Source organism: Aegilops tauschii, chromosome 7 (assembly GCF_002575655.3).
Source record: "Aegilops tauschii subsp. strangulata cultivar AL8/78 chromosome 7, Aet v6.0, whole genome shotgun sequence".
NCBI classification, from domain to species: Eukaryota; Viridiplantae; Streptophyta; class Magnoliopsida; order Poales; family Poaceae; genus Aegilops; species Aegilops tauschii.
In genome coordinates, this window is record NC_053041.3 from 216,578,383 (window position 1) to 216,585,727 (window position 7,345).

The 7,345-nt window shown below is 45.9% G+C and overlaps 1 non-coding gene across 1 annotated transcript; it reads right to left on the reverse strand.

Annotated features, from left to right (window-relative positions):
* Positions 1-224: 224 nt before the first annotated feature.
* Positions 225-363, reverse strand: LOC120970133 (small nucleolar RNA Z247). Its single transcript, XR_005764879.1, has one exon. It is a non-coding gene; the product is annotated as a small nucleolar RNA Z247 (small nucleolar RNA).
* Positions 364-7,345: the final 6,982 nt, after the last annotated feature.

The window sequence follows — 7,345 nt, forward strand, 5'->3', positions numbered from 1 at the left end:
CGAGCGGCCACTGCCGCTGCCGCCCCCGCCACGGCGGCCCTTGTTGTTGTTGAAGTTAGGGCGCCCGCCGCGGGAGCCGGAGTTGCTGGAGCCGCCACCACCTTGCTTGCCCTTGTGTCGAGGAGGACCACGGTGACGGGATGAGTACCCGCCGCGCCCGTGGGTGGCCGCGTTTGCCGAAGACTTGAAGCCGCCGCCGGTGCTATGGAACTGCGCGACACGCTGATCAAAGTTGCTCAACATGGCGTACAGCTCATCGAGAGAGACCGGCATGATGCGGGCGTCGAGGGCAGAGACAAGGGGCTGGTAGTCCATGTCCAGCCCGTGCAGCAGGTAGGAGATCAGTTCATCATCCTGGATGGGCTTGCCGGCCGCGGGGAGTTCATCGGCTAGGACGCGCATAGAAGCATAGTACGCGGCAACAGATTGGTTGCCCTTCTGTGCATTGATCAAAGCAGTGCGAATGTTGTTAACACAACTCAGAGATTGAGAGGAAAACATGCTTGCGAGCGCCGCCCAGAGAGCGTGCGCGGTGGTGATCGCGGTCACCGTGATCAGCACTTCTTTGGAGAGGTTGTTGAGGAGGTAGCCGAGCACTTGTTGATCCTCCCTCACCCAGATGGGATGGAGAGGGTTGGACTCGGTCGACTCCTTGCCTTCCTTGTCCTTGGTGACGAGGAGGCGGGCGGGTTCCGGCATGGTTCCATCGACATAGCCGAAGAGCCCGGCTCCCCTCAGCTGCGGCGTAACTTGCGTTCGCCATAGGACGTAGTTCGTCCGGGAGAGCTTCTCTGTGACTTGGCCGCTGAGATTGGATTGAGCGGCGCTAGAGGAAGACATGGCTTGGCACTAGATGGCAGCTAGGGTTTTGGAAGAGGAGGCTCTGATTACCATGTGCGAATAGGCGAAAGCGTCTTACCCTCGATGTGAGGGGGCGATTGCATGTTATAGGCTGCAGGGGTGCACCTCCCTGGCAATAGCGCATACAAGTTTTTTGGAGAGAAGATTACAACTTGGGGAGGAAGAGATAAAGAGATAAGAGGTTTACAAGATATTGAACTACTTGTCTAACAACCTAGCCTATCTCCTAGACATCTCCTTGCGCGCCAAGTCTGAACTCCAACGTGACATGCATATGTGTTTAACAGAGCCGTGTTCTCCAGGGAGGTTTGAGGGTTCTTGAGATCAGTTCTATGTTGCTGCCCATTCATTTCCTATTAATAAGGAGATCTGTAAAGCCAGTAATTCTATTAAAGAGAACTTCCAGTGGCAGATTTTAGATGGTAATTCGGTGCGATTGTTATAAGACCCTTGGCTCGGTGGGACTACATTGAATAGAAGGCCTATTCCTATGAACATGTCAGAGCTGTTGGAAGGTTTGTCTCTCTCCCACTATCTCATTCCTAATAGGGATTGACATCTTAGTTTATTAGCTTTTTTTCTCCCTGATGAGGTGGTGCGAGAAATTTCAGCTGTACCAATTCCTAGAAGCATCTGTTCTGATACTTTGACATGGGGGTCTTCTGTTCACTCTGACGATTAGGATGAAGGAAATATACAGGGAGGTCTGCCAGCCATTTAATGAGGAAGGTGGTCTTCATTTGTCTTGCGTATGGAAGCTTAAGGTCATTCCCTGCATTCCATTTTTTTGGTGGAAAGCTTATTGGAATAGACTTCCGTGCAACGAACGAACTTCTTGTCTCAAGGAATTTGCTCCCATTGTCTCAGTGTTTTTTATGTTTGTGAAGGGGTAGTGGAGGACATAGACCATGTTCTGGTGAAGTGCACAGTAGCTAATCAAGTGTGGATGGTTGGTCTTCCTGAACTCTTTGAGCTGGAGCTTTGGACTCTACGAGGTATTGGGTGCTTGCCCTATTGAGAGTATATTACATTCTCTCTTCACCAGACAGATAGACAAATAGGCAATCTGATAGAAAGATTATGGCTTCCTTACTATCAGCAAGCTCCCACAGGCGATGAACTGCTTCTGACTTCTTCATTCGGTTTGTAGCCATACCGTATAGAGTGAAAATGCCTTTTTGGAAGTAGCTAGATTCAAGCAAGCATCCTAGCAAAACGATCTTTTGACAATGGGCTCTGCCCAACACTAGGACTGACCGACTTTATACAGAGATAGAAAAGGCTGCAATCCAAGTTTGATAAGGCGGTTAAAGACATTCATTGTGGTTGGTCACGTTGGTGAATTAGATGAACAATCGATATTACCATCTTGGACTATGAAGTCATCCATCCAGACATACTTCTTAGGTTAAATAGCCAAACATCTGAGTGAGTCAGTCTACCAATGCCTTGTGACTCATGACAGTAGTCCACCAGATCACTAGTTGCAGTTTTTGTCCTTTTGGATACCACCTATTTTCATATTGAAAAGATTCCAGTACCTTCACCATAAACAGAAGGCCTGCTGCTCCCTAAGATGTAAAGTCGCCCGTTTGGTAATCGGAGTGAATCTATACTTACTCAACTACTAACTCTGAATGTTCTCGCTATCGAAGGATTTCTTTCTTTGCGTATGATGATTGAGGCTCAATTCCTTCCCGAAAGAATAGTAGACTGACAAACGTATCTTGCTCGTTCCCTCAACTGCTCGACTAAAAGAACTCTTAGTTCTCATTCTGTTCTTTCTTGTTTTTTCAGGATCCAGGAAAGACTTTCTTTAAAAAGAGGAATCCAGATGGATAGATTGTGAAATAGAGTATCTCCTTTGATTGAAACATCAAGGATGAAATAGAGGACTTCTAACCGAATGATTGATGGAATTCAGGTGCGATTCCTAGTATTCAAATAAAACAATATTAGATTACATATAAGTTATTCGTGTTCCTACTCCATTCTATTCTCTATTTCAATCTCATATGAGGTAGCTGGTCAAAGATAGGCTATGTTGACCCTTTCAAACTGTTTTCCATAAAAAAAAGCATAAATCCGCTTATGGCATTCACCCAAGCATACAGAGACAGAGGAGAGCTTGCCTGCGGTAAAGGAAGGTTTTTACTACGAAGCATACGAGTCTGCTTTAACCAATAGGGGAGTGGGAAATACACTCCCCTATTTGTTACAACTGATGCCCCGCCTATAAGCAGGTAGCTTGTGAGCTATCGATCAATTGTGAATGTTCTCATAGAATTGGATCTTATCTTATTCACATAAGTCTTTCATTTCGTACATGTTTCCAAGAAAGAAATTAGGACAACCAATTAAGCATTGGATGAGTCAAAGGCTTTTTCGAGCATTACCAGATCAACTAGGACAAGACTCAATAAAGTCACCAATGTTGCTGCTTGCTTGACTTTGCTTTTTTGAATCTACTTCTTTGCTTGTCTCGCCAATGAAGATACTGCATCATCTCTATACTTGCTAGATAACCAACACTTTGCTTCCCATTTCTTTTGCAATTAGATCGATCTCCCAATGCTTATATATGTGGTGCCCCATAGCGATGAAGGGAGCAAAAGCTAGTTAGAATTAGGAAGCATCAGCCCGGAATGACCCCAAGACTTATTTGCAGGAATCATAGCCAGCCAATAGAATTACTCTTTTAATATAGCAGTGCTGACGCCATGAATCAAGGAAGAAGGTTTTGTCTTATCCCAGCAACAATGAGAGCCTCTTTCTTCTCCTGATGTGAATACACAAACACCAATAACGTTCGACACCACTCACATACCCTAGAAATTCTTGTTGTGGGGCAAGTGAAAGTACTTTGATATGCCCCAGAGGTCTTCGAACCTTGGTATTTCGAATCAGATTGATAGCTTTTTGAATGGTTGCGGTTCCGGGACTCAAGTCTTTAGTTTACAGGTTCTACATTAGGTTCACGAAACGGATACCTATCTACACAACAAGCTTCTTCAACAGGTCATTGGACATCACCCTCACTTCTTCTAGCAGGAAAGCGCGTTAAGAGGCAAGATCGTACCTCAAGTCAAAGGGCCTCGTTATAGTTGGAGGCAACACAACACACGCTGAACAAACCTCAACTTGCCTATTTTGTTTAACTGGTTGAAACTACTAATTTCCAGTTCATCTTACGATGGTATACGGTGACGGGCCAACCTTCTATACTAGTGCATTCATAGGAGGACGAAGCAGGAATTAGGAAGCCCTACACTTCAACCGGAGCGAACTTCACACTCGAACTTGGATATAGCAAATAGATCAAATAGGCTCAGAGAGATATGGGGCATAATAATAAAAAGAACCGTTGGAGTGGCAATACAACTAGATAGATAGATAGAAGGTCTGATTCTAAACGAAGTCTGATCTGTCACACCCAGCCATAAACAACCATTCCAGATTCCCAAGATGAAGTGGAAAGAAAAAGGATGCATTCATGATCTCATACTTCGGCGAATCTAGGGGCTCAGAAGAGTGTCACCAACGACGGTAAATCGGTGGGCCAAACCAAAGAAAGACTGTCTCTTTGACGACGTGGTCATGGGGATACGATCCGACAAGAGAGATGCTGAAGAATATGCCCTCCTCAAGGGGTCAAGCACTCGATCAGAACCAAATCATCCTGCGGCACTCGCAGCATGAGCACATAGGGCAAGATGAAGAGAAGGATAAACGCTAAAGAGATCATCAACTTCACCTTGGCATGCTTCCATCAGTGCCTCAAAACATTTGCTATTCTTATCTCTAGAAGGGTGCTTCTATTCTTGTAGTGTTTATAGCGAAAGAGGACAAAAGTCCAGCCGGACACCGTATAATTCCGGTATCGCGTCGCGGCTGAAAAGGGCCTGAATATTTCCTACCAGCAAGCACCCCCACTAACTCACACGTCATTCTTGCATCTCACTGACACTGGGCCCGAGAAACGGCAGAAAGCAAAAGGTGTGAACCTTGTAATCTTTTCTATACAGAAAACTAGACCCTCTTCGAAGCTGAACGTTGTGGGGCACTGCTGTCAGCAGAACATTTCCTAGTGTGTAAGCGAATTTTAAGGTGATAAAAAGGCAGCGAAGTGTTCCAGCGGCCAGCCACGACGCTCGCCCCACCGCCCAGACAGAGAAACCCCTCACCAATCAGCGGAGCTCAGCATTTCCACGCCTGGCTGCGGTCTTGGCGGACGATGGCGGCGTCTCGGACGTCGTTCCCTTCTCGAGGCATCGTAGTTGCAGGTCACGTAAACCTGATCGGGAAGTTCCGAGGGAAACCCTAGATCTGGGTCTATCGGATCGGACGATGACGGTGCCTTCGGTGTCGTTCTCCCTCCTGGGGGCATCGTTTTGGAGCAAGTGCTGGTTGGAGGGGACAAGAGGAGGAGCGGTGTTTCATCTTGCCCATTGATGATAGCGGATCTCGGCGGCGTGGCGCAGTGGAGACTCGGCGCCCGATGAGCGGAGATGGACTCACGCAGGAGGGTGACGCTGTCTGGCGTCGTGGTGGCGTCGGCGGCAGTTAGACCGGGCAAGGTAGATGCAGCAGTACAACTCTGAAGATGGATTGGTGGCAGGTGGCTGCGGCGGCCTCATACCTGGCAGGCGTCCTGGTTGAGGAGCACGCCGGACTAGAGGGTGCCCATACCTGGCAGGCGTCCTGGTTGGGACCTCAAGTCTTAGATGTTAGGTTCGGCTGCGAGGTCTGTTTGGTATTAGGCCTAGACTTTCAGCGCCCCTTCATCAACTGGATAGGAGTAGCGACAGATGTTTGCTTAGACGGTGGCTTTAGTCTTACTGTTGTATGACTTTGTAAGGTCTTGTGTCAATAATTAATAAAATAGCTGTATGCATCGTCCAGATGCAGAGGCCGGGGGTCTTCCTTCTTTTCTAAAAAAAAGAAACTAATGGCGTAGGTTTGCTGCTTTACAACAGTTCTGACTTTTCAAGATTGCAGGGAGCATTCTTTGAACTTCAACTTTTTGTTAGGATGTAATGCATACAATCAATCTCTGTGCAACTTACAGTGGTCTAGACTCCAGAGTGTAGTTGTTTGAGTGGAAACTCTCTCCATACCATGTTAACGCGTGTTATGCAAGTCACTATTCCACTTAAATATCTATGGTAAAACCAGCGTAGTAACATTGCAGGTATCTAAAAGATACAGTACTAACATAGGAGCAGATGTTAACTGATCCAACGATGTAGAACAGCTTTGTACTCTTCTTTCCTCATGTGCTCTTTTGTAGAGATAGCACGCTGACTAGACTTTCCAGGGAATCATCATATATTTCCCCAAGGGTGTCACAGAACTGTAGAGCGTAGAGCGTTTCATCCAAGAGATTTTCAATCAGTACTGCATATGTGCAGGTTAGAATCAGCAAACAAGTGTACATCCCAACAAAAACTGACTTTTCAGTCGAACAGAGCACTAGCAACAACAACCGTGTAGGCCATATCAGGAAAAAAATAAACACCAACCATGTAACAGAGTTTGTTACTGTAACTTATTTTGCAGCTTCTGCAAATCCAATGTAGTGGCTCCCGTCTCCAGATGTCAAATCTACAATTTCTATTTATTGGCACCATATGAGAGGGACAGAAATATATAAAATAAACCAGTAATATAGTTGATGGTACGTGTCACCACAGGTTAGATTGACAACGTCAGGTTTTTTCATCTTTCCTGAACCACCACATATTCTGTTTGATATTCAACATCTCTGAAGCATTCTGTGAAGAACAACGGGCCACTCGAGGTGGAGTGGATAAGGCCTATCTGTTCTTCACTCATATGATGGATAAGTATAATTCCGCCCCTAATGATTGTGTTCCCTGCCGCTTCCAAATCCAACAGGCGTGGTGTATTGCCACCATTGCTATCTATCTGCCAAGCTCCCAAGTTCTTTTGACCTCCTTGGTACGTAGCCGCCAGGGCTGTGAAATCCAACCATGTACTGAATTTATTCACTTAGTTTGCAACTTGTGCGTATTGCGATGATTGTGATGTTCCTAATGGATCCAATGTTTATTTATTCTGGAGAAGATGTTCCATTGTTCAGATGTCAAGATCTAGAATGTCTATCAGTGGCACCATATGAGATGGACAGCTGTTTATAAAACGAACTAATAGTTGGGAGCACTTATCACCACCAGTAGGTCGACAGCGTTCTTTCTTGAGATCCAAATATATCCGAAGCATCTCATTACAAATTCTGTGAAGAACAATCAGTTTGGCGCGTGGAGTGGATGAGGCCAGTCTATTTAGTATATTTCCCCCCCTAGGCTCCAGGGCAACACCAAGTGAAAGCAAGATGTCTTGGTTGAAGAAGGCACTGTCTGAGTACTTCTGTCGGATGGTTCAATAATTCAGTCACTGTTATCAGCTTAGCTTTCGGATTTCTGTCGTTCTTTGAATGATTGAAGCTTACGGATAGACATAG